This window comes from Dermochelys coriacea, chromosome 9 (genome assembly GCF_009764565.3).
Source record: "Dermochelys coriacea isolate rDerCor1 chromosome 9, rDerCor1.pri.v4, whole genome shotgun sequence".
In the NCBI taxonomy this organism is placed as follows: domain Eukaryota; kingdom Metazoa; phylum Chordata; order Testudines; family Dermochelyidae; genus Dermochelys; species Dermochelys coriacea.
In genome coordinates this window covers 82201870-82228286 of record NC_050076.1, presented here as the reverse complement: position 1 = coordinate 82228286, position 26417 = coordinate 82201870, and the positions used below count along the sequence as shown (strand labels likewise).

The 26417-nt window shown below is 44.0% G+C and overlaps 1 protein-coding gene across 2 annotated transcripts in view; it reads right to left on the bottom strand.

Annotated features, from left to right (window-relative positions):
* Positions 1 to 1571: 1571 nt before the first annotated feature.
* The window catches only part of AMER1 (APC membrane recruitment protein 1), an 84608-nt gene continuing 59762 nt past the window's right edge, over positions 1572 to 26417 (bottom strand). The window contains exons 4-6 of one of the 2 annotated variants that reach the window (XR_006274057.1): positions 10127 to 10213; positions 9421 to 9606; positions 2958 to 3798 (exon numbers count right to left, since the gene is read on the bottom strand). The gene's annotated coding sequence lies outside the window, so the exon portion shown is untranslated. Of the gene's footprint in view, positions 3799 to 9420; positions 9607 to 10126; positions 10214 to 26417 lie in introns of both variants that reach the window. The other variant, XR_006274058.1, reaches the window with a different exon arrangement.

Sequence of the window (26417 nt, the reverse complement as noted above, 5' to 3'; positions counted from 1 at the left end):
AATGCAAAAGCTGCTATTCCTAGCTAAGAAAATCTCTTTGCCTTTATATTCGTATAGGGTACAGAGAGGGGCCCAAGTTAGGTGAGGAACCAAACTTCCTCAGTGATAAAGAAGCTTCAGATCTAGGGTCTCAATTTGAGGCCATTTCTAAATCTCATAAAATAAAGGTGTGCTTTTTTTTCCCCTATCCAGAATGCCAAAAATGTTAATCCCATCCTGCTTCCAGAGTCTTTTCAAATGTTGCATTTTCACCGAGTTAACAAGCATGCAGGAGCCTTAAACTGGATTTTTTATTCACACAAACTCACCCAGTGTATCAGAGTAGCAGCCGTGTCAGTCTGTATTCGCAAAACGAAAAGGAGTACTTATGGTACCTTAGAGACTAACAAATTTATTTGAGCATAAGCTTTCGTGAGCTACAGCTCCCTTCATCAGATGCATTCAGTGGAAAATACAGTGGGGAGATTTATATACACAGAGAAAATGAAACAATGGGTGTTATCATACACACTGTAAGGAGAGTATAGTTGGATAGATTAACAATATTGGTGGGTGGGTTAAGGGAACCACTGTTGTGGCCCCTTCAATCTCTCTGGTCACTGGATTACAGACCTGAGAGTGGCTATCCTTCAACAAAAAAACTTCAGAAACAGACTCCAATGAGAGACTGCTGAATTGGAATTAATTTGCAAACTGGATACAATTAACTTAGGCTTGAATAGAGACTGGGAGTGGATGGGTCATTACACAAAGTGAAACTATTTCCCCATGTTATTTCCCCCCCCCACACCCACACACACACTGTTCCTCAGACATTCTTGTCAACTGCTGGAAATGGCCCACCTTGATTATCACTACAAAAGGTTTTCTCCCCCCCCCCGCTAGTAATAGCTCATCTTAAGTGATCACTGTCCTTACAGTGTGTATGGTAACACCCATTGTTTCATGTTCTCTGTGTATATAAATCTCCCCACTGTATTTTCCACTGAATGCATCCGATGCAGTGAGCTGTAGCTCACGAAAGCTTATGCTCAAATAAATTTGTTAGTCTCTAAGGTGCCACAAGTACTCCTTTTCTTTTCATCCAGTGTAACAGCTTTACCATCTTGTTATTGTCCTCTCCCCTCCTCCTGACTCCTTCCTTACACTTCCCCTAGTGGTCTCCAGCATACATTGCCTTTACATGCTCCTTTCTTCATGGACCTCATCCATCATTTTTATTACTTTTGCTACCAACATTTTCAAATGAGTTAGGCCCCCAACACCCATTGACTTTCGATTAGTTGTGCACATAATTTAAATATTACACTCTTTGGGGACAAGGACTGTCTTTTTGTTCTTTGTTTGCACAGCATCTAGCACAATAGAGTTGTGATCCATTGCTGGGGCTCCTAGGTGCTACCATAACACAAATAATAATAAATAGTTTAATCATTCACCTTCAGCCTTCTCCCTCTACTGACAGAGTAGAAAGTGTGCTTATAAAATCTGAAGATGACACCAAGCTGGGAGAAGGTGCTAGCACTTTGGAGGACAGGATTACAACTCAAAACAGCCTTGACAAATTAGAGAATTAGTCTTAAATCAACAAGATGAAATTCAATACAGACAAGAGCAAAGTACTTCACTTAGGAAGGAAAATCAAATGCATAACTACACAATGGCGGATATCTGGCTAGATGATAGTACTGCTGAAAAGGATCTGAGGGTTACAATGGAGCACAAATTGAATATGAATCAACAATGTCATGCAGTTGCAAAAAGGCTAATATTCTGGAGTGTATTAATAGGAGAGTTGTATGTAAGACACAGGAAATAATCACCCCATTCCACTCGACCTCAGCTGGAGTATTGTATCCAACTCTGGGTGCCAACACTTTAAGGAAGAAATTGGAGAGAGTCCAAAGGAAAGCCACAGACATGATAAAAGACTTAGAAAACCTGAGCTATGGGGAAAAAAGTTAAAAAAAACTGGGCATGTTTAGGCTTGAGAAAAGAAGAATGAGGGGGATCCGAGAACAGTCTTCAAATTTCTTAAGGGCTGCTCTATAGAGGACTAGGATGGATTGTTCTCCATGTTCACTGAAGGCAGGAAAAGAAATAATGGGTTTAACCTGCTGCAAGGGAGATTTACGGCAGATATTAGGAAAAAAATTCCACTATAAGAATAGTTAGGAACTCGACTAAGTTACTAAGGGAGGTTGTGGAATCTGCATCATAGGGGGGTTTTTAAGAACAGGTTAGGCAAACACCTGTCAGGGAGATCTAGGTTTACTTGGCCCTGCCTCGGTGCAAGAGACTGGACTAGATGACCTCTTAAGATCTCTGCCAACCCTACATTTCTATGATTTTATATTTTCTTTAATCCAAAGTCAACTTCAATCAGGCTGAAAATATATGGTTGCCTTTTTGTATGGAAAAACATCGAACAAACCTACACCTGGAACGCAAACTCAAACAGCGAACCTCTGGAGGGGTTTGGAAACTTTTGGTTAATGTCACCCCCCCCCTCCACTGTTGTTCTGTTTTGTGCTCCTTTTTCACCTCCTGGACCCAGCTGTGATCAGAAATCCAGTCATACCAGGACTATGAGACATAACAGAATCGAAGAAGTCAGAGACAGGAGTCGAACTCGTGAGGTCCCAGTTTGTGGTCTCAGCTCAAACCATGCCAGGATCCCAATTCAGCCAGGTACTTAGGCACATGCCTGTCTTTAAATACATGAGTGAAGAAATAAGGGACTACTCATATGTTTAATGTCAGGCACATCCACTCTCTTGCTGAATCAGAGCCCTGTTCATGCAGGAAACCACCTGTTGCCTAGAAGCCATAAGCATCATTTATTTTGATTAAAACATGTACTTGGGATTTATTGCCGCACAAGGTTTTGCTTTTGATCATCTACACTAGATGCCCTTCTGCCACAGGCAAGGCGAATACCACCACCATCACCACCACCATGGAGTTATCTGGGACAGCAGTAATCTCTTGTTTTCATTCAGACTCCAGCTGAACAGTCAATTCCCCACAGTCCACTGGTTTATGAAGAGATGAGGGTAGTAGGGGGATGTGGTGGAGAAACACCCTTCTGTGGAGTAACTCACTGAATCACAATAATTAACACCCTTGTTACTGCAGCAATGAATGGCCATTTTTGCTTGTGTGTATTTTTTGCCCCTCTTCCAATAAGCCGAGTGAATTTTCTGTTTGTTCACAAGTGTCTTCTGTTCTTGCCCTTGGCTTTGGTCACTCATGAATATAGTTTTATGGTGAGAAAAATGTAGATCAAGATTCTTGGAACAAGTAACAACATCAAACATATCATAATAGCAGGCCCCTGCCTCACAAGGAGAGGTTCTGGGTAACCCATGCCAAACCTAGAGGAAGTCAGATTGACTGAGGATGGAGAAATTTAGGGGAAGAGGGAAATGGACCAAACTCTTAAGGCAGAAGTTGACCACAGCGCATGGCACCAGTGCTGATTAATGTTCACAAGACTTTCTGTATGTTGCAGATTTTTCACCGCTGTAAATTCATTGCAAGTATTAATCCTGAGGCACTCACTGCACCTGGCAGTGGTACTGACTATCTGTGTCACTTGCAGATGATTACCAAGAAAGCACTTTCTTCTGTTTCAACTGCATGAGCCTCTCTGTGTTCCCTGCTCCCGCCTGCATCCTGGCATGTCACACTCTTCCTCTCTTAAAAAAGCAGACTTAGTTCTATCCATGACTCACAGAGAGGGCAGCCTCAGAACACATAGGCGTAAGCAGGATCCTGCCTCGGCAAGAAACAAACCTTCAGGGAAATAAACAAGAGGGCTTAGCACTTACATAACACTTTTCATGGCTGCATCTCAAAGTGCTTCACAAAGATTGCTCAGATTTATTAGTCCTGTTTTAAAGGCAAACAATAATGAGTCACAGGAAGGCTTAGACCTGAATTTTCAGAAGTAGCCACTAATTTGGGTCCCCAAGTTTTTGGGTACCCAGCCAGAGATGCCCATAGCCTTATTTTCAGAGGTGCTGGGCACCCATTATTCCAGCTAAAGGCAAGCCCAAAAGGCCTCAAGTTTTACACTCCAAAATCACTGACTAATTTTGAAAATTTGAAAATTTTCAAGGCCCTTGAGGCCTTGAAAAGCTGTGAACCTGTCCCGGGTTACACTGAATATGAGGCAGATTTCAAACTAGAACCCAGCTCTCTTGACTCCCAGTCCAGCGCATATTCTACTGGACCATGCTACCTCTCTTACGTCCTATTAAACTGCCCACTTGTTATCTATACATAGTTTATTCACCTCATCACTAAAAACATTGTTGGGGGGAGGGTGGATTGAGGTGCCGTATCAGGGCTGGATTACGACATTCTGAGGTCCTAAACTGCATCAAATGTAAGAGGCCCCATACCATAAAAAAAATAATTTATTATTTTCATAGAAAGGACATTGACTATATAAACACAAAGCTTTATATTTGCCTATATACAAAGGCAAAGTTGTAAAAATAGAATAATAATCTTCATTTTCAGCAGCCCTCTCTGTAATGATAACATCATGACAGAAATAAATTTTAGACAAATTCTTTGAATTGTGTATGTAAGTAAAGTAGAAGTAAACAATACAATATAAAAAATGTAAAATAAAAAAAATACAGTAAAAATACAATTTACTAGAAGAGTTCTCAGGAAATGGTTCCTCTCTGTTGGGGCATCTAAATTGTGGAATTCCTTGTCTGCATAAGTTATGAGACTCAGAGGATACAAGAGGCAATAGAGGATATAGGATGCAGATAACCCACAAGCTTAAAGCTCGACTATTAGTTCTATTGATATGAATTACACCCAGGGTAATAAGAAAACCATCAGAAAATTGCATGAGGGTTGTATTTTTCCAATAAATTGATTTTTGTTTTTTAGAAGGTTATACTGAATTGCCTAATATTGATACTAAAATTAGTAGCAGAAAGTTTTTATTGAAACCAGTAAAAACTTTAATTTAATATTATAAATATTGAGATTTGTATATCTTTACATCAACAAATAATATTGTGATAAACTCAGGACAGACAGCTGCAAGGAGGGGGTAGAAAACAGTCCCAGCTTTTCCCAGCTGTAGCTCACGAAAGCTTATGCTCAAATAACTTGGTTAGTCTCTAAGGTGCCACAAGTCCTCCTTTTCTTTTTGCGAATACAGACTAACACAGCTGCTACTCTGAAACCTGAGGTCAGTTAGGATCAGCTGATTCCAACTAAGGGTTGCCTGAGACCTTTTTAAACCCTCCCCTGTTGAGAGAGTGGGGGGGGAGAAAGAAAAGAAAGAAAGAAAGAAAGAAAGAAAGAAAGAAAGAAGAGGAGTCATGCTGCCAGAAGGTTAGGAGCAGCCAGACAGTAAGCCTCACCAGGAGGGGAGGCTGCATTCCCTCCCATAAGGGAGAAAAAGAAGCCCAAAAGACTGGCAGAGAGAAGGAACGGACTGCCCCGTGCAACCAAGAGGGATTGTTTTATCCAAGCCCGTCTCGCCAAGGCTAAAAAGAGCTGAGGTTGGTGAGACCGAGAAGGTGCCTTGCCACATGAGAATGTGAGTGTGTGTGTGTGTGCGCGCACGCTGAAAACCTGTTGTTTTACCAGGATATTTCTGTGAAAGCTAGTGCCATTTTGTCTATGTTCTCACAGGAAAACTAGAGAAGATATATAATTTTTTTACACCATGAGAAGGAAGGGAAGTTATCCTTCTTTTCATATGAATAAAAGAAAAAATGTTAGATTAATTTTGTTAGGGAAATACAAAATTTATCCAGACTATATATAAAATATATTTACAAATGTTTATTCTGATTTAATTTTCGCTATGGAACAATGAATTTGTGGGATTTTTCTTTTGCCATACTATAAAAATACAATGTATTATGCATATAGGTGATTTATAAGTCTATATAAGAATTTTTACATAGCGTGCTACTTATTATCTTCGCGCTCCAAACCCGCCCAGCAGAAAATACCAGGGTTTTTTCTAGGCAGACATCTCTTTTTGTGTTTGCTTTTCTATCCTCTGTCTCTCCTCGAACCACTAATTAATGTCAAGTAAACACCTCGGACACAGAGTGACAACAGGTTATATGCGCAAAAGAGGAAAAAGAATTTACTAGAAAAAAGACTGGCAATCTTTAGATGGGCGTTGAGAAAGGTGAGAAAAAACTAGCCTATAGACAAGCAAATATAATGACTATTATAGGCTTTAATAGCTTATAAATCATATATGCACATAGTCTGAAATAACTTGCTCACCAAGTACTCCAAATATTTATTTATTATATATATATATATATATTTCACTTCTCTCAAAACCTTCTATTTATCCTTTCATCAGCACTCTCTGATATTTACTGTGAAGCTTCCCGAAACTAATGGAGGGAAGCCAACACAAATTTATCCTTCTCAAGATCCATTCAATTCAAGTCCATAAGACGATCACCTGCAAATTCAATCATGTGAAGCATGGGCTGAAGCAGAAAGCAGCGTGCACACTAAAATACAGAATTGTATGTATGTACAGATCAAAAGAAAGAACACACTAATAGATCAGTATGAGTTTGGCAGGACGGCTTCATGACATGGCCGTCTCCGACCTCACATTTTCCCCTATTTTATCAGCAGTCGGATTATTTAAATGAGCTATGAAGGCAGAGTCAGAATTTTATCAGTAGCAACTGGCCAACAAAATGCTACCTTAGGAGATTGATAGACTTACTTATAGAACTACTAATTTTACAAGTGCACTTATCAATTTTTTTTTCCTCAGCCCTGGCCTCCCACCTGTCAACAATGAGCAATTAGTGAAGGGTATTTGTGTAGCCAAATGTGTATATTTTTGCCATATTTGAACGAATGTCTATTTTTAGAGAGAATCTTTTTTCCCATATCTCCTTTATTTATCAACTGATTTTGATAAAATTTGAAATGGAGTCAGTTTTTTCTTTTTTAGAAGCCCCTCGTATTGTGAGGCCCTAAGATGTAGTTTAGTTATTTTTTTAATCCAGTACTGTGCCTTATGAATGTGTGCCTTATATTTTCCCTTTTTCCTAATAGGGATGGGCAAACCACCCTGAAACTCCAATGCCCGAATCTCAGAATGAACCTGGAACTATCCTCCTCACTAGCACCAGATAATCTCCTGCCATTCTGAGGTCCACCAGGGTGTTTTAAGATGCTTGAAAATCCATGCTGGGCCAGCTGCCATCTTCAGGTGTAACAAGTTCTGGGGCTTTCCCCAGAGTCATGGTGAAGGCAATGTATTCTGGGACAGCTCTGAACGTAGGGAGTTAGTGTATAAAATCTGAATACTGCAGCTGGCCAGAGCACAGAAGAGAACCAAACCTGAGAGTCCTTCCCTGAGTGGCAACACTAGGAAGGAGACCTCTTAAGGGTCAGTAAAAAGGACAGATAGGATGAAGTAGCCAGCTGGGGTCAACGAGGAGGAACTGAGTCCCTGATTCAGCAAGGTACTTAAGCATGTGCCTAATTTTAAACACCAGAGTCAAGATGGTTACTTGCATGCTTGAAATTAATCATGTGTTTAAACGCTTCATTGAATTAGGTCCAGAGTGGACCTAAAATCAACTACTTTGTGTGAGGTGAGGGAGGTAGTGGTTGAGACATTTATGGGGACAGTGTGAGGTCAAGCAGGAGACGGGGATGAAGGTAGGACCTTTGTGGGTGCTATGGGGAGTTCAAAGAGAGGGTTCTGGGTGTGAAGGGCCCTGTCTCACACCAAGGAGAGAGCTGGAAGGAGGGGTCAGGAGCCCTGAGCGTGGGCAGCGAGAGGGATTCTAACCATTCAAACAGATTTTAGCTCTCCCTTTGATAACAAATGGAGCCAAACCCTTCCACTCACCCCCCAGCTGAGGGCTAGAGACAAGAAGATCCTTTTCTGATCCTGTCTGGAGTAAAGTACATTCCACAACTGCAGAGAAGCTTCGTCACGAGGTTTCCTCTGACGCAAGATCAAGCCTGTCACGCATGTGAATATTAAAGTCACAGACAATCTGCTTACGCTCAAGATCACATGCCATTTTAAATGTATGTCTCAAGCCATCGGCTTAAAATGTTCCATAAGAACCATCTTACCAAGGCAGCACAGCATAAACATCTCTGTTAAAGAAAGAAGCCTATTAAATGAATACATTCCCCAGGCACTCTACTTAAAGAGAGCTGTTAAATTATATGCAGGGGTTGCTGTATGGAGAACAGACCATTAGTTCATCTAGGCCAATGTCCTTCCTCTGGCTAGTAATGGCTAATACATAAGCTTCAGAAGGAGACAAAACCTTGCCCAGTTATGCACCTTGCCAGATTGGCAATGGTGAGTGGGTAAGGTGGCAGGGGGTGGGGGGGGAAGCCCTATATTCCTGATTCTACCCGCCGATCAATTTGTGCCATGAAGCACACAGAGTGAGAGCCTCTGTCATTTTAATCTGTAAACTATGACTACAGGAATAAACTTGCTAAAAGAGCACTGTGGAGCATGGGAAGCTCGCCCAGTAGCCACTTGGGTCTCTGACTCAGGAGAGCTCTCTTTGCAGTTCCAGTGTGAGAACTTGTCCCACGCTCATTCGCTCATTCACTTTGGGTGTGAGCGGTTTTAAAGCCTGCACGTAGGAAATTAAACTGGAAAAATCTCTCAGAAATAAATGCACTGAACACACACCTTGCAGGGAAAGCATCAGCCCTTCCCTTCGGGGAAGGTAAAGGTTTTGTGCAGTCTGCCTTTCATTGTGCTTTGGCACACATTCTCCGCACCACTAGGGACCCAGTCCTCTTCCAGGCCATTAAAAAACCTCCCCTCCATCTTCCCACACCCACACCATGGACTCCACCTTCCTTCCCCCACTCCCTGCCTTGAGGAACCCCCTTCCTCATTCTCCCCTGTCTAAGAACTTGCCTCACCCAGTCAACTCCACTAAGGAGCTCTCACACACAGTGAGGAACTGTATTGTCTCTTACCCCAGCCCCCAAATAAAAGTTTTGCTTCTCTACCTCCACTAAGGAAACCCCCATGCTCCTCTCTCTCACTCACACATACACACCCACACACACATACAGCCCTTAGCTTCCATCACCCAGAACTAAAAATCCCTCTTCTCTACCCCAACCCCCACTATGCACTTCCAGAACCCATGTCTAGCCCCTGAGGATTGCTGTATCCTGGGATGAGCGGTTGGAGAGAGAATCAGGCCCCAGAAGTGCAGAGTGAAAGAACAAGGAAACATTCCCTAGTAGTAACTTCATTACCTTGCTTGAGCAACTTAACCTCACTGAATTGCTGTGTATCTAGCTATTAAAAGCATGCTAAACAGTGATTGGAGCAAACCCATGCTCTGGATTCTCTTTGACATGTTTTTCTGAGAGGATATCAGTTATTACCTCTTGATCAGCATTCAGCAGCCCTTCAGCATCCAAAGGTCCCTCATGTTCTAAACTCCATGCACCTCTCAAAAACCCAAGGAGACTTCTGACTGGTTAGCTGTTCCTCCAGTGGGCTCATTCAGCTAACAATAGGGGTGCTTGCTTCTTTCACAATACAAAAAAACTGGGCTGATAATATTCACTCTGCAAAAAATGTGAATGATTTATACAAAATGCCATCAAGTCAGGGTCTGGGAATACACATAGCTGAAGAGTTTCTGCTCATTCATGGAAGAGAGGCTGGAAACCAAATTTTCAAGATCAAACTAGAAATGTTTCCATCCATATATTTATTTTATAAAAACTTTTATTAAAAACTTTCCTTGTCTGTATTTGCAACCCAAACACAGCATGCTGTTAGCACACAAAAGCAGACAGGAAAATGCCTATAAACAAAAGTGAAATAGATGAATCTAATTTTACTGTCCAAGCTGAGAGAAAGGCAAAGAGGAAACATGCAGAAGAGTCAATTAGATTTTTGAAAATTCATTTGTAATCATCCCTGCTCTGTGGCAAGGCCATTTGCATTTCTGTAAGTGTATAATTTCTTTCAACTAGACAATGGCGCTTTAAGCAAGCAGCAAACAAGGAGGAACAAAGATATGCCTAGCACTCCTTAAATCTTAAGTAGGGAGGTTTTTGGTGTTGTTTGACTGGTGCTCACCCAGGCAGTGTCTCTGAGATCAATATGCTTTGATCTATTGCACAAGACTCCCGGGAGAGTACAGGGAAGTAGCCAATAGCCACAGGCCTAAAGGAGGGGAGAAATACTGTCAAGGCAACATGTGACAACAGTAAAAGGATTGAGGATACCATTTCACTACTGACATTCCTTTGCTTCTTCTCCTTTTCCTCCTTTCCCAGCTCAGGCAGATCATCTGCCAGAGGCTGAGCTGCTTGGATAGTTTTTTTGGCAACCTCCCTGTAACAAAGGTGCAACACCCAGGAGTGCTCTTCCCCTCCCAAAGTCATACCCACCACCAGGCACCTCCAACATGCCAGGAAGCCTCTGTGTGCCTATGGTGCTCATTCCTGCTTTGAATAAGCACAGAGATCAGCAGGTGATGAGTCTGAGCTAGCAACAGCTGAAGTGGAGAAAGGATTCTGGGTTTTTCCTTTAGCATTAGAAACTTGCCCCACCTGCCCTTTTGTCATACCTCCTTCGGCGTGTGCTCAGCCATTGACCTAGTTTAAGCAGCCCGGCTACCAGTACAAACACGCACACTCGTAACAGTATAATTTCCAGCACTGTAATGTGAAATGGCCCCAAGGAGAATTTTCCAGTCTGCATCACATGCGGAATGAGAGCTCCCCTCTGGGAACAGACAAGCCAAAGGTCTAGCAGCATCAGCAGAGTGTAGGGGATCCCTGGTACTACCACCACACCGGAGCTTGGGAGTACAGCAGACAGTACAACCTGCTCTCTGGGAGAGTGAAACATGTCTCTTTTGGACAGTATTGATGCTGATGGGCTCTGGAGCAAAATCTAAGCTTCCTCAGCCAAAGGAGCAAGTCAAACCAACGTGAGGCCTTAGGAGAGGGAGAGAAAGAGAGAGAGAGGTAAAGGGGAAAATTTGGGGATCCTAGCAGATACTTTCCCCTTCCCTTATCCCCCCCAAAAGTCCTGACACTAATGAGCCCTTCCTTTTGAACAGACTGGACACCATTTGTGCTTTGACCCAGGGGAGAGAGAGCGAGAAAAAGGATTAATTGTCCTGGTACGTGAAGAGTCTTGTAAAAAGTAGATTCTTATCTGTTAAGGCCAGAAGGGACTATAGGGTATTCAGTCTTCCCCCTGCATAATCCAGGCCACAGAATTTCACCTACTGACAACTGTAAGTCCATAACTTCTGGCTGCACTACAGCATAGACTGTAGAAAGACACCCAGTTTTCATCTACAGACTGCAAGTGATGGAAAGTCTACCGTGTCTTTGCTAAATTGTTCCAATGGCTAATTAACATGACTTACAGATTTGTGTCATACTTCTAGCGTGAGCATCCTAGCTTCAGCTTCCAGCTCTTGGACCTCATTGGTACCTGCTTTAAATGAGAGATAGTCCCAAACTAAATCTCTGACTCTGCACACCTGAACATTTGGAAACATCCCATCCTATCTAACTCAAATCCTGGGAGTTATCAAAACCCATCCATGCCTCAACCCATCTTTGGTTTACGCAACGTGCAATGGGCTGTCTTAGCCTGAAATTGTGTTCCTTATTGCCTCACTTGAGTATAACTCAATGGCTAGAAAATCCTGCTTTAAGGGGTTCCTCCCCGCATCCTCATGAAGACATATGTCCACTCAAGTTCTGAAGTAGATTACACAGAGAACAGAGGAATTACCAGAGCAAACCTGAACTCTGGAATGTGGAATCCTATCTCTAGCACTGGCCACTACCAGATGGTTCAGAAGGGGGTTCAAGATTGCTATTAGGGACACTTAGCTGACATGAGGGGTTCAGATCTGAGCTTGTGTGCACAGGAGCTAAGGAACCACAGAAAACTGGTTTGTTCAGTCTCCCCAGCTCTATGACTGAGGGCTGTTTCGAGAACCAGAAAGCCAGCTGTGGTATCTCCGTGTATATATGCACTTGACAGGGATCAAGAAATGGCTTCTTCAGGCAGCATACTGGTCTTCTGGTGATGTAAGTACAAAAGAGATAGCAAGTCTTGCGAATATGTCACATGCTGGCTCTTGTTGAAGGCGCCATTTCTCGTTCTTGAGTAGACATTTCTGGATACACTTTTTGGTTGGTCAAATGTTAATGCTGAGTTTTCCAAAGGGATTGTGATGTTTGACCCCTAAGGGAACATATTGTGACATCAAAGCTTTCTGAAGGAATGAGACAAGACCACAGTGTCTAAACACTGAACAGACTCCCAATGCGGCCTGAGCCCTAACACACCAGCGCCTGCCTCCCCTGGAATTGGTGCCGGGCAGCATCACCCACAAAAAGAACACTCTATTTCAATCCCATTCCCCCAGCCTCTCTCTCAAACCATGCCCACCTACAACCCAGCTAATCTGAGAATCACAGAAATGTAGAGGTCATCCCCCCACATTGAGGCAGGACCAAATATATCTCGACCATCCCTGACAGGTGTTTGTAGACGCTGTTCTTTAAAATCTCCAGTGACAGGGATTCCACTACCTCCCTTGGTAATGGAGAAGAGAAGAGTAGTCCATTACAATATTATACTGACTGCATAAATCTCAAAATGATGCTTGTATTCTATGTGAACAAATTTTGTGCTCTTCCAAGTGATGGCCTACTCTTACTGGCTTCAGGCAGGTTTAGAGCAGGCTATCCAAACTCAGGGCTCAGCCAATGCAACTTATCCTTTATAGTCCCTGGCATTATTTCAGTTCTGGGTCTCCACACAACCTAGCCAATACACTGCAATGGATCCTGACCTGCAGAACCCCATATGGCTCTGCCAATGAACCTCAGGCTTCACTTGTGCGAATGCCAACCTAGCTCTCCTTTACCCCACCCAAAACTCTGCTAAAGCACCTCAGACCTGGTCTGCAACATCATGAATTCAGAGATTCTCTAAAAGTAAGACTGATAATTGGGCCAAATTATAAATTATGCCATGCTTTTTTGACTTATATGCACAATTTCCATAGCATGAATAACATTCTCTGAAGCCTCCATTTCACGAATCACCATCCGGAGGCAGAATAACTGACAACAGTAAAAAAGGCAGGGCATTAAGGTTGTTTGGGAGAGGGATCCATACAGAACTAAAATGAGGCTCAGTTGAGAGGCGTGGGGATTCCAGTCCAGCAGTAGCTCCTCAGGCTAGAAAAGAAGGAAATATATCTATATTATTTCACTGATTCTTATTTACACACACTTGCATGTGTGCAAGCTCACACTCACACGTGATATATTTTATATATAAACATATATGTATAACCCTAGATACACTCTATACAGTATGTGTGTGTGTATTTTTATTTGATTGAAAAGCCTTTGTATACTGTACCCAACAGTACATAATGGACCTTTTAATGCCCTATTTTATCTGCCTACTTGTTCTGTTGTTTACTGATCTATGCATCTTCACAGCAGCCTTTCCAAGCCACTGGTGCTGCCCCCCGCCCCCATTCTGAGCTGTATTTGTTTTGCCTTTGCTTTGGGCACCTAAGTGGAGTCATGAACAATAAGCTACGAACTCAAATGCCTGACTGAACTCCAGCACCAGTCACAGACAAGTGCTTTCAATCCTTGTCAGAGCTTTCTCTTGAGGAAAGAGGATGGTGGGGTGAAGGTGGGGGGGGGGACGTTTTGCAGCTCTGCACAGGGAGCAGGGATGGAGGACTTAAAGGTGGAATAAAGCTGAGCTTTACAACCCACTCACCCCATTGAGGAGCTGCTGTGTGCAGGGCAGGGCAAGTGGTATTTATGAGTGGGGAGGTGGTATTACCACTGTATACGGCACTAGTGAGACCGTTACTGGGGGCAAGTCTACACTTAAATTTCTGCATCGGCACAGCTGTGCCACTGTAGTGCTTTAGTGCAGATGCTCCTCCGCCAACAGGAGAAAGCTCTCCCATCAGCATAGTCAATCCACCTCCCCAGGAGGCATCAGCTATACCTATGGGAGAAGCTCTCCCACTGACAGAGTGCTGTCTACACCAGGGGTTAGGTCAGTATAACTATGTCACTCCGGGGTGTGGATTGTTCACACTCCTGAGTGACGTAGTTATCGGATATAGGTCTGTAGCGTAGACCAGACCTGGAAGACTACATCCAGTTGTGGGGACCACATTTCCAACAGGATATTGAAAAAATTGAAAAGGGATCAGAAAAGAATTAGAACAATACATTAAGATCTGGAATACATGCCTGAAAGTGAGAGATTTAAGAAGCTCAATCTATTTATGTTATCCAAGAGTCTACAAGCACCTACGTGGGCAAGAGATTTCTGACAGATGGCCTTTTAATCCAACAGAAAAAAAAAATCCCCTGGCTGGAATCTGAAGCTCGACTAGAAATAAGGCACATATTTGTACAGTGAGGGTAATTAACCATTGGAACAACTTACCTAGCATTGTGGTGGGTTCTCCATCATTTGAATGCTTTAAATCAGGATGGGATCATTTTCTAAAATTATGCTTTAGCTCAATCGGAAGGTATGGGTTTGATGCAGAAATTAGAGCGAGATTCCATGATCTGTGTTGTGCAGAAACTCACAGTAGATCACAATCATTATGGTTTCTTCTGGCTTTAAAGTCTATGAATCTATGATAGCCCCAAAAAGCTAGCATCATGGGCAGCACGTGAACCACCGGCTCGGGGAGGCTAGCTCTGAGCCCTGCCCCTTCCATTCCCCCCCGCCAGAGCTTAGAGCCTCCCCTACCACAGCCATAGGCTCAGTCCCACCCCAGGGTAGCCCCCCAGCCCTAAGGGAACACCGGGAGGGCGCGCGGCCTCAGCCCTTCGAGGCCCAGAGTACTGGGAAGATGGGTGGCATGTGGCTGCAGTCCCCTGCCCCGGAGCTCTGGGAAGATGGGTGGCTTGTGACCCCAGCGTCTCCAGCCCCAACCAGAGCATTGAGGACTGGAGCTTCACACAGGGAGCGGTGGTAAGCAAGGGGTGGGGCCCCACCTGGCTGTTTGGGAAGGCACAGCCTCCCCCAGCCTATGCAACCCCCACCCATGGCTAGCTGCATAGATCTTAGCAGCATAGTGGGAGCCTGGCCTTGTTCCCTTTCCTCTAGCTACAGCTACAACACTGGCAACAGGGAAGGGGGGTTGGATGTGGAACCTCTATGCCAGCTTTACACCATCAGGGGAGTCACCTATATTGGTGTGATCCTCCTGGAACTAAATACACGGGCTCAATGGCCAGAATCTACCTGTGAGACTTCACAAAGCAGCCATCTGAGATTCAAAGCACATTCCCTTGAGAACCTGGCATATGTAAAGACGTTTCTGAGAGACACCTAGTTTTCTTACTTTGTGCTGGCAAACTCAATGTTGCACTTTCCCCAGCAATAGGAGGGATTGTGAAATGATGGGTCTTCATCTTGACCTCACTTTTAAAAAGATCAGAGATACTGTGCTCCTCATTCTCCCAGAGAGAAATTACATGGCATGCATTCCAATAATTCCAAGGAGTTTATGAAGGCACAGTGCCCCAGCCAGAGGCTATATCTGTATAAGAGAAAGAGAAAGCCAGGCTCTCTTTATCAATCCCAGAGTGGGACTATTGTGTCCAAAAGGTCTATTGTAATTCCAAAAAATTACATTTTAAAAAAGAAAAAGCGGTATGCTTTTTTCTCCAAGAGCAAAACGTTGCATTGGGGAATATATAGGAACTGGGGATGCTCTGATGTGCTGGAAACTACAAATCAAACTAGTAAGCACATAAGTGAACATACTATTTCTAGCCATATAATGTGAACTGTGGTTAAACTGATGCAGTGAAGTCACCTTTGTCTACTCAAAGCCTGAAACAATAGGTCTAACAGGAGTGAATTGCTCCTTTCACCTCCACACACGTTAACTTGGAAGACAAACAAGGACCATTTAAATACCAATATTATTAACTATTTCACTGCTGGACTCTTTAGCAGAAATATCCAGCTAGTGTGCATTTCCTACAGTTCAAAACAATCTCCAGCATCTTCCCAGTCATCCCCTTCTCAGATGACAAATTCTCCAGCTTCTCCCAGGCAATCTCGATCAAGCACCCTCTGCTTTTTAATTTAAATAAGTCTGCTGCCAACCTATCACACCAAAGTGCTGGAGAATGCAGGGAACTTGCAACAGAATCTAGATGTTGCACAGTACACAATCGTCTGCTAAAATGTGGTATTTCATATGCAGTGAATTGGAAAAAGCATATCTGCCAGTCTGGTTTGGACACAGTTACTTTAGCATTCCCCCAGCAGGTGATATGCAGGGCAATTTTCCTAGCAGACAATCTCCCTTTCTTTCTGCTAGCAAGAGATAAAGTCAGGCTACTCAAGTATGGCAGCTCTGGGTTTCAATGTATCTGCACCAGCTCATCAAATACTCTGTGTCATGAAAAATTCATAGGGGCATCTTATCTTGGAAACCATTTGCATGACTGGCAAGCCTCATCCATGCCTCAGAACATCTGTTCCATGGTTTGGGGACCAGAAGAAGTGTCTGTGAAAGGTACAGTTGCAGCATCACAGAGCTATGTGCCTGGTACAGTACTAGCCCAGCTGGCAGTATGGCCCACAGATCAGCTGCAAGAGCAACTTGGATTCCTTCAAGGTAACTCTGTCTGAGCAGTCAAGCTCCGTTGCATGGAAGAAGAAATTTTGCCATTGACTACAGCAAAACTAGGAGCTGGCCCACAATTCTCAATTAGCCAAATTCTGCACTGATTTAGCCCCACAAAATCCAGCTAAGGCAAAGGCTTTACACAGGGTTCAATGTGTGGTCACTTTATCCCATGTCCTATAATTTCTGTCCCAGTAGTTTAGCCCAAGAAAGCCTGTTAAAGTTCAGTTTTGCTCTTACTACTCAATGTCATAGCAACCAGCTATGGACCATCTCAAGACAAGGCCAGGAAAGGAAGCAGCTCTTCCAGACCCTGGAAAGCTAGAGGACATTCTTTGTCTCCTTCACTGAAAGAATCCCCCTTTCCTCTGGGATGCAGAGCTTTGGTTGGAGTCACTTTGTCCAAACTCTTCAGAGAGTTTTACAAGCAGGAAGCTCCGGACACAGGCTTTGTCCTAGCCATGCAGTGATTAGAGGTATTCCCTCCACAAAGAACATTACAGTGAGAGGAAAATGAAGAAGAGGTGCTGCCTTTAAAGAGGGCATCAATAGTTCTAATTTAAAAAAAAAATCCATGGGCTCAGTCCATCCCATGTCATTATAGTTAGTGGAGTTTACAAAAGGGATTGATTTGGACCAGATATTATACTCCTCTCCCAAATCTTTCCTTACTGACTCTGTTTCTTCATTTACCTCTCACCCACACAGTCATCAGACTGACATTAGATTGCAAGCCAAGGCAGTTTTCTTCCAAATCAACAAGTAATTGATTTTACTTTTTTTTTTTTTAACTTTTTACCCCAGTTGGCAGCTATAAAACGCTACACAACAGCATTATGCCTGCAGTCTGAAAATCCTCCATTGCCAGCTGCAACGTTGGATTTTGCACTCGGACGTTCCTAAAGAATTCCTCATTCAAGACACTCGTAGGGAGAGCCCTCCACAGTCCCTCTCTGCTAAGCACACCACAGAAAGGAGCTCACTGCACAAATACAACAGCATCCTCCTACCTTCCACTCCGCTGACCCTCTTCAGGCACCAGTGCTGCTCTGAGATTGTGGGGAACTGGAAGGGCATGCTGGGTATTGAAATGCAAACATGAGGACCAAGCAGCCCGCTGAGCTTCTAAACACCAAAAGTTCCATACAAGAGTTTTCAGCTGTCTCCAAATCAGTGGATAATATCATTGTTCTACATAATCCTCAGAAGCATTCCAGGGATTCTTTTCCACTGGTTCATATTTTTAAAAAAAATCAAATATTGGGCTTAATTCCTGCTCAGAACCAAGTGAACTTTTGTCCTGGGAGCAGATTACTATATTCAATAAGTAATATCAGCCTGTAGAAGATGGGCACATTCTCATCTCATCATAACATTGCAAATTAGAAGCAACCCCAATGAAGCCAATGGAATTGTATCAATGTAAAAAATATACTGTGAGGAGAATCAGGCCCAAATAGAGACAGTGAGTGAGCATGGATGTACAGGTAAATTTTATTGGATGACACTTAAACACTTTCAGATTTTTTTATCTGTGATATAGAATTTGATCTATGCAATCCCTTTCGTACTCATTCAATGTCTATTTCACTAAAGAATGGGATTACTATTCAAAGGCTAATTCATAAATGACCTACAGTATGGCACAGGACAATGGTACAATAGCAAGCATACATTTTGAAGAAAACCTTGCCTGTGTTATTAATCATGCTTTAGATTATTAAATGGGAATGAGCTCAAAAGTCCACTATCCTTTTCAGGACCTGCTTTTGTTCACTTTTTGCTCTGTAGCCTTCTCCCACAAAGAAACCAGATTTGTCAGTTTCACCTGTGTGTGGTTAATTTCATCTCCTGATTCTCCTGCCCCTGCACAGTGCCCTTGTGCTAGGATTTCCAATATTACAAGGTAACATTCGAGTCTTCCAATAACATCTTTTCAGTGATTATTTTTAATACCCTGTGAGCATTTGGATTCATAGTATTTTCTGTCAAATCCCCCTTCCCCCTCTCCAACTTGAGCTAAAACTGCTTGACGATATCCCTTTAAATGAAATACCAAGACAAGAAAGAGAAAATCTTGAAGTTCTATGACATGGGCTGGGAGGAAAAAAATTTAAAAATCAAGCCAACATTAATCATTTCTACTTCCTAAGCTTGAAAAGAGTGAAAAACAGTTGCTGTTTCTGAATGGAAGAACTGGGTGGAGGGGAAGCCATTCAAGCAGAAAATTCCTGGTTAAAGTTAATGTAACCTCATATGTTCCAGCTGAACAGGAAAGCTCTAGAGCAGAAAAGGCATGTTTCTTAGACATGCTGGAGGTGGTTACAAACATTGGCATGTGAGTGCCTGCCATTTCTTGGGAAAGTTTTCTTCATACCTGAAAGTATTCTGCCTCCCTAACTGTAAGATCACATGAGATTCCCACATGAATGCACAAGCAGGATTCATTCCAGCAAGAAAGGGTGTAACACCCAGGAGGGAGTGGAATGATGTCTGTGAAGGGATGCAGAGCTCGGAGTTATTACAAAAGGCCACATTGTGTTTGATGGGCTATAACAATGAGAAATGGGCTGGAAACAAGCAAAAGAAAATTGAGGCTGTATATAAAAGGGAAAGATTCCTTGGAGTGAGATCTGTTAGATTGTGAAATAACCTCTGAAGGGAAGTAATGAAACACTGCCTCTCGCATCATTTACAATTACAGCAAACAGAGCCATGGAGAATAGAGCGATGGAGATAAAGCCTAGCGGTCTCTAATTTCCATGAATCTATGAAGATCCCAGCTCTCTAACATACAGTATATAATAGAATCAAGAATATTAAAATGGGGATCTGTCCATGTCTGCATAATAGCACATAAGCATAGAACAGCAGCTTCCCAGCACACTAAATCAACACAACCCTGATTGTTTCCAGAACATTTTTCACAGATCTGGTTGAATGAGGTATGTAGCCCATGGGCCTGGCTCCCTATTGCATTAATTGTTTTGTCTATGGAGTTAAACTGGTCTGAAACTACTGTAGTGCTGCCATGAGTCAGGCCTATAATCTGAATACTAAGTAATATTCTGGAACCTTTATTATGTATTTCCCTAGCTTGGGGAAAATAAAGGAGTAGATTTGACAGGCACATCACTGGAGAAGTTGGCTATGCTTGTTCCATTGTACAGTTATAAATAAACCAACTGTTTTATAAAAGTTAGTGGATATTTAGCATCCTGCCTGGGATGGGCTCTCCAGGCCCCAAGCTGAACCAGGGCTGGGAATCAAGAAATACTGGGCTAGAAAGGCCCCACCCCTCCACAGGTGTGGGGCACATTCCTGGTGGAATAGTTTGAGAGGACATTGGAGCTCAGGAAAAGTGGGGCGGGGTGTGGGCTGTGTGTGGCATCAAGAAGCCAGGGTGATGCTCAGAGCTGCACCACCTTGTGAAGGCTGCTCTCGCAGCAGGGACTTGGATCCCCCCTCTTTGAGAGCAGAAAGCCCTAAAAGAGATCAATTGAACCTGACACTAAGAGATGGCCAGTGACCATGTCCCCATACTGAGGAGCTCCAGCTGGGCAGGAAGTGACCTGGGGAAAATATAATTTGGTGTAGCTCAATAATTGGGCCAGATACTTTGATAAACCCCTAGGACCCAGTAGAGAGGGCAGGCCTCAGTCATCCTACCTTTGCCCCACCCCACCCCATAGTGACAGAACTTCTGGGGGAGCAATGGGAGCACGCGAGAGTTAACCAAAGCTGAAGCTGGGACCTCCTCTGAAACATCTAGGCTGGCAGAAACTGTGGGTAAACCTAAACTGCAATTAAAAACCTGCAGCTGGACCATGCCAGCTCACTCAAGCGCACAGGGCTCAGGCTAAGAGGCTGCTGAATTGTGGTGTAGACATTCAGGCTCAGGCTGCAACCTGGACAGTAGGACCCTGGGGGGGCCTGAGAACTCAGACTGCAGCCCACGCCCAAAGGTTAAACAGCCCCTTAACCCAAGCCCTGTGGGCCTGAGTCAGCTGGAATGGGCCAACTGCTGGTGTCTAACTGCAGTGTAGACATACCCTGTAAGGCCATGACCTGACCACTAGGCAAGCTGGCCATTGGACTTCCCTAATGCCCTCAGTGTAGCAGTCAAAAGGGCAGTGCAATGGGAAGTGCCCTCGCCCCATCCCAGTGCATCTTTCAGTCTCTAACCCCATCGCTGTCAGCCCTGATTTGCCCTATTTTCTCCACAATGTTTCTTCACTCATCATGGGGCCATTATTCTAACCTTCCTACTTGTTGCATTGAACTGTACCATACCTAGTGACATGGGTTTCTCTCTGGAAATGAAACTCATGGTATGTCTACACTGCAACATCAGCCCAGGCTCAATCCTCACCACCCTTGCGCCTACACTGCAATTGTGCTAACCCAGAACGCGGACCCAGGGTCCCAGGACCCTGCAGGGCTGGAGGGTCCGAGCTTGAGTTAAGTTGGGACCCAGGGTCCAACCTCTACTCCTTTGCAGTGTACATGCAGCCCCAATTGTCTCAGGTCCTGAGAATCAGCCAGAAATATCCCACAATTCCATGGGCCAAATTCCTTAGTGCTCTCTATTCCAACAATCTGCAATCTACTCTACTGAAAACACTCTACTGAAGCCACACACACACACACACACACACACCCTTTGCAAACAGAAGCAGCTCAGGTCAGCATTAACCCACAGGGGGGCTAAGAAGGGCCATACAGTAGCCACAAGGGGTTGGGGGACAAGTCCCGCAGCCCAGGAGTACTGAAACCTGACATAAGTGGCCCTGTGCTGCCACCTAACACAAGCCCCAGCAAAATGACCATGCTGGGAGTAGGAGGGGACATGTTGGGGCAGAAGAGGGAGCAGCTGTAGTACTCAGGGCTACAGTGGATTTTGGGATGCTGTGTAACCCAGAACTGGGGCTGCTCTAATTTACACTGGGGGCTATTTCAGCCACCGCAGCAGCCCAGAATCTGGAGAATGTAAAGGTAGCATAAAGATTTGTCCCCTTCCCCTTGGACTAAGCTGTCGGTGCTCTCAGGAGGCAAAGCACAGAATCTAACCCATAGGGTCGTGCTCAAGGCCCCAAACAGCTGAGGAAAGAAGAAGATGCTAGATCAAAGACAGTAGGCCAAATTCTGCCTTGACTTACAATGAGTGCAACCCAACTAGACCCATTCCCTTGGGGTGGTCCCACCAAGCAAGTACTGATGCATGCAGGTAGCATGCGGGAAGCATATATTGTCACTACCTATCCTGGAACTGGAGGGTTTCTGTCTCCAGTGCGCTCAATCCAGCACCTTTCAGTGGGACTAAATTCATTTCAGAACAACTGGCAGGATAAAAATATCATCATTCACACAAACTATGGTGTCTACTCAATCTGATCTGTGTAATATAGACACAGAATCTGTTATTTTCTTTCCCACCATTGAAAGCAACCAGTGAAATCCCTGTATTTATCTCACAGGATTTGCTTGCCTGAGTCTTGTTTTTTAAAGTCAGCCTTAATCACTTTTTAATCATGTTTGATGCTTTCTGGCCTTTGGCATTCCTTAATCTCAGAGATGCTGCCCATAAGGTAGCCCTGCCTTTCTTCCTTCTGAAGGGACTCTGGCATGTAAATGGCAGGTCTGAATTAAGTAAGCATGCCCTTGCCACGGTTTGAATTCTCTGGCCCTTGAGATAAGAGGTAGAAGTTCATTGCTGCCATCAGCTTTGTTACTGCTCAAAAGCCAAAGCAGCCAACAGAGAAGTCTTGCAGGAAAATGCAACGTGGCTCATTTCAGGCAATTAATTTCTCTCCAAGGGCTGTTTCTAGTCAACACAGTTTCTCTGAAAAAGACAACCCATATTTATTACATGAGTTTCCCCTGACAGAGAGAGTACAGAGCCATTGAGTCCCTCTTTAGTAATGAGAGAGTTTTGTGCTTGCTAATGTAATACAGCACTACACTGAATGATCCAGCATGGAGTGGGATTTGACTCCACTTACAAGAGAAATAAGTCCTAAATTAGTCAGAGTGGTGGGATTCTAACAAGGTGCTATTTAAAGTTTCCACCATTAAACTGAGGACATGACACAATGATTTGAAAGGCATTTCTTTTTCATATCAATGTAACACTTATTGTTTTCTCACAATTATTAATGGTCTTGGATTCATAAAGTGAGCCATCACCCAGTAAAGCTGCTACATCTGTGTAGTGGTCATGCATTACCAAGTAGAATTATCTTTGACTTTGACTCAGTGAAAGGAGGATGGAAAAGTCCCTCCTGGAAGACATAAAACATAATGGCTGGATGATATCACCGGACACCTGTCCCTCACAGGTATCCTACCTCATAAGGAGCCAGATCAGAACAGAACATCACGGAGGCAGATAATGCATTGAGCTGTCTCGACACTGTCCAAGCAACAGCAGGAGAATACCCAATAAACTAGTTGACACATCACGATGCAGTATCCCAGCCGCCCAGCGTTTACACCCTCCTGTGTGCACCAGTGTGCCACACAACATTGTGTTATCACATCTTGATGCAACGTCACTGAACAATGACACACAGCAAAAGCATAATCTTATGGTGTTGCAAATACAATGATGGCTGTTTAACTGCTCCGGGTGAATCTAAGCTTTGTTGTGAACTGAAGGCTGGTTGGCAGCTATATGTGGCTGCCTATAGAAAGGCTCTGAAATCCAGCAGTTCAACACTTTTACAAAGAGCTGCTGGTGACTCATAGAAAACTTTCTATTTAGACAAAATTCCAGCTTTTTATATAGAGCCAAAATCTAACCTTGTGTAAGCAGGTGGAATTTCAAGTAAATCAGTGGAATTCCTTAGGCCAGGTCTGAATCTGGCCCTTAGCTTGTCTTTTCCCCTTGCCTCATTCTTCATCACTAAAGTCATTTGCTAGACACTGGAAGACCCAGACGGGATCAGATCAGTGGCCCATCTAGTCCAGCATCCTCTTTCCAACAGTGACTGGAACCAGCTGCTTCCAGAGAAGACACCTGAAACCCCATCACAGAAAACAGGATCTTCCTTTGTTCACCTGCTGCTTTTGCTTATTTTTCACTTGATGTTACACAGGAGGAATCCAGCCCTCCAAGGGGCCCCGCTTTGTGAACACAGTTGACAATGACAGAATGCAATGCAGCCTCGCAGAAAGAACCACAACAAGAACCAACTTCAACCATTGCTGCTGCTCTCAATCCGGGCCGGAGGGTTGGGGGGGGAACAGGACAGGTTCAAAGGCCCAAGTGGGAGTTAGGTGCCCTGCTCCCATTGATTTTAAGTGCAAGTTGGGGACTTTGCTGCCCTTCTTGCCTTTGAAACCCTTCCCCTTGCACTTTGGCTGCCCAGGGGATGCTGTGAGTAAGGGGGGACCATCTAGGACCTCACTGTTCACAAGTGTATGGGACCAGATCTGTTCAGATACCTACACTTAAATACAGGGACCTTCCTTGCGCTTTATTATAAGCAATCACTGATATTCAGTGCCACTTTTAAGGCTCACAATGTTCTCCATTGCTCATTTCAGCATCTCCCAAAGCAGTAATACCCAGTCTGATTCGACAGGTTGGCATGTTGGTGCCATTCTCTGATTCTCCCGCAGCTGCTAAGGATCTGACATTTAGTGTCTTTCAACCCAACGGTTCCTGAAGTTCTTGTCAAACTGCCCATACACACGAAGAGCCCCTCTGATACAGTGGGTTTGCCTCTGTGTAAGTGAGACAGAATTTGACTCTCTCTCTCACACACACACACACACACACACACACGATGTGATGTAGGAATCGCTTAATCTGCAACTGAATCGCAACCCTTTCTGGGGTGCACTTGGCAGACAGGGTGATATGTGAGGACTGAAAGTACAGATGCCAGTAGCCAGCTGAACTTTCACTAGAGGGGGATTTATGTGAGAAATATGTCGTTATCCAGGCTCAAAAGTTGCCATGGGACTGGGTTAATAACAACCCAGCTCTTATGAAATGTACCATTTGATCATCATGGGCCACAAGTGGGCACGACCAACACTTTTCTCCTCGTCCAAAAGGCATTGGCAAGCTCCCAAAGGGCCAGCAGCTGGTGAAGCCCTCTGACTATCTGAAGGTCTACAGCTGTGACAGGAGACATGCCAGCTACTGACCATTTCCCTGCTGCCGTGCTGAACAGCACAACCACCACCAGGAGTTGAACCCATCATCCTTCTCCTTGATGTACGGGCTACACTTGAACCCTCTTCTTTATTTAGCTCAGAGTTACTGGAACAATTCAATTAAACTAATAAACAGGGCACAAGGGCCATGGAGGATTATTCTCTCTTGGTATTTTCCAGACAGCACTTTAGAAGAGCAATAAGTAAGAAGCAACCCTTAACCACCCCTCCTCCCCCACCCTATGAGCCAGGATTTATGCAGTGGAGAAAGCACATCTGAGTGTGGCTGAGTGATCTAGAGGGGTTTGCTTTAGGAGGGAGATTTTTGTCTTGCCTTATTAATCCTTAAAGACACACATGAGCCAGGAGAAAACCTGGCTGAGTCTCAGCAAGGGCTCCCCCTGCCTGTGACAGATGTAGCAGCAGTACCAACTGAGACAAGTTCCGCACAGCTTTATGGCGAGCACACAGTCCTCACAGACCCACTGGCCTCACAGCCAGTGGGGAAAGAGTTCAAATTGCTTTTCCTAGGTTTTAAAAGCCTCTTTTGACATCATCCAGCTGCCTTCTCTGACCTGGTCCCTCTGTCTCCTCGGCTTGTCTAGCACAAGCCTCCCCGCTCTTCCCTCCTACAGCCTAGAACAGCTAAATAAATGCAAGAACCTATGTACCCAGGTATGCACCAGTCACCACGGTACTTAGGTGCTGTGTGGTTCCTGTCATCCTTCCTGTATCTCACCTCAGACCCTCCATCTTGTCCTTCCTTTGCCTTTTCTCCCTGGCCTAGACACCATCTGTGTTCTCCCTCTGATATTCTTATTTTCTTTTTTCAGAGTAGCAGCCGTGTTAGTCTGTATTCGCAAAAAGAAAAGGTGTACTTGTGGCACCTTAGAGACTAACAAATTTATTTGAGCATAAGCTTTTGTGAGCTGTAGCTCACAAAAGCTTATGCTCAAATAAATTTGTTAGTCTCTAAGGTGCCACAAGTACTCCTTTTATTTACTTTTGTATTTGTATGTAATTGCCTTTTGAGGATGCAGTTTATGTGAAAGTCTATGTAGAAGACAATAGTGTTGTATGGGACAGGCCAGTTCTTTCTGACCCACCTAGAAGAGCTGCTGTCTACAGAGCTCTAGGGTCCATCTTAAGACACATTTTGGGTTATAAGGGTGCATGCCTTGAGCACAAAGGGAGAATAGGATGGAGAGGATGTCACTTCATCTGGTAGGCATGGCCAAACCTCACCAGCCATCCTTAGAAGGTGTCTTTACATCTACACAAAAGGAGATGGGACCTGACATGGAAGGTGTAACGATGCTGATTCTGGTGGGACCCAACTGAGAGTGCCAATTCAGGACAAATTGCTTAGAGCAGGGAAGTTACAGCCCAAGGCTGGGGTTTTTCCACCTCTAAGGCAAACCAAACCAAACCAGACCAGACAGAGAGGACTTTGGTTTTACCCCACTGGCTAAGCACAAGTCATACAAGCAATTCCCTCAGTCACTTCAGTTTCCCAGTATC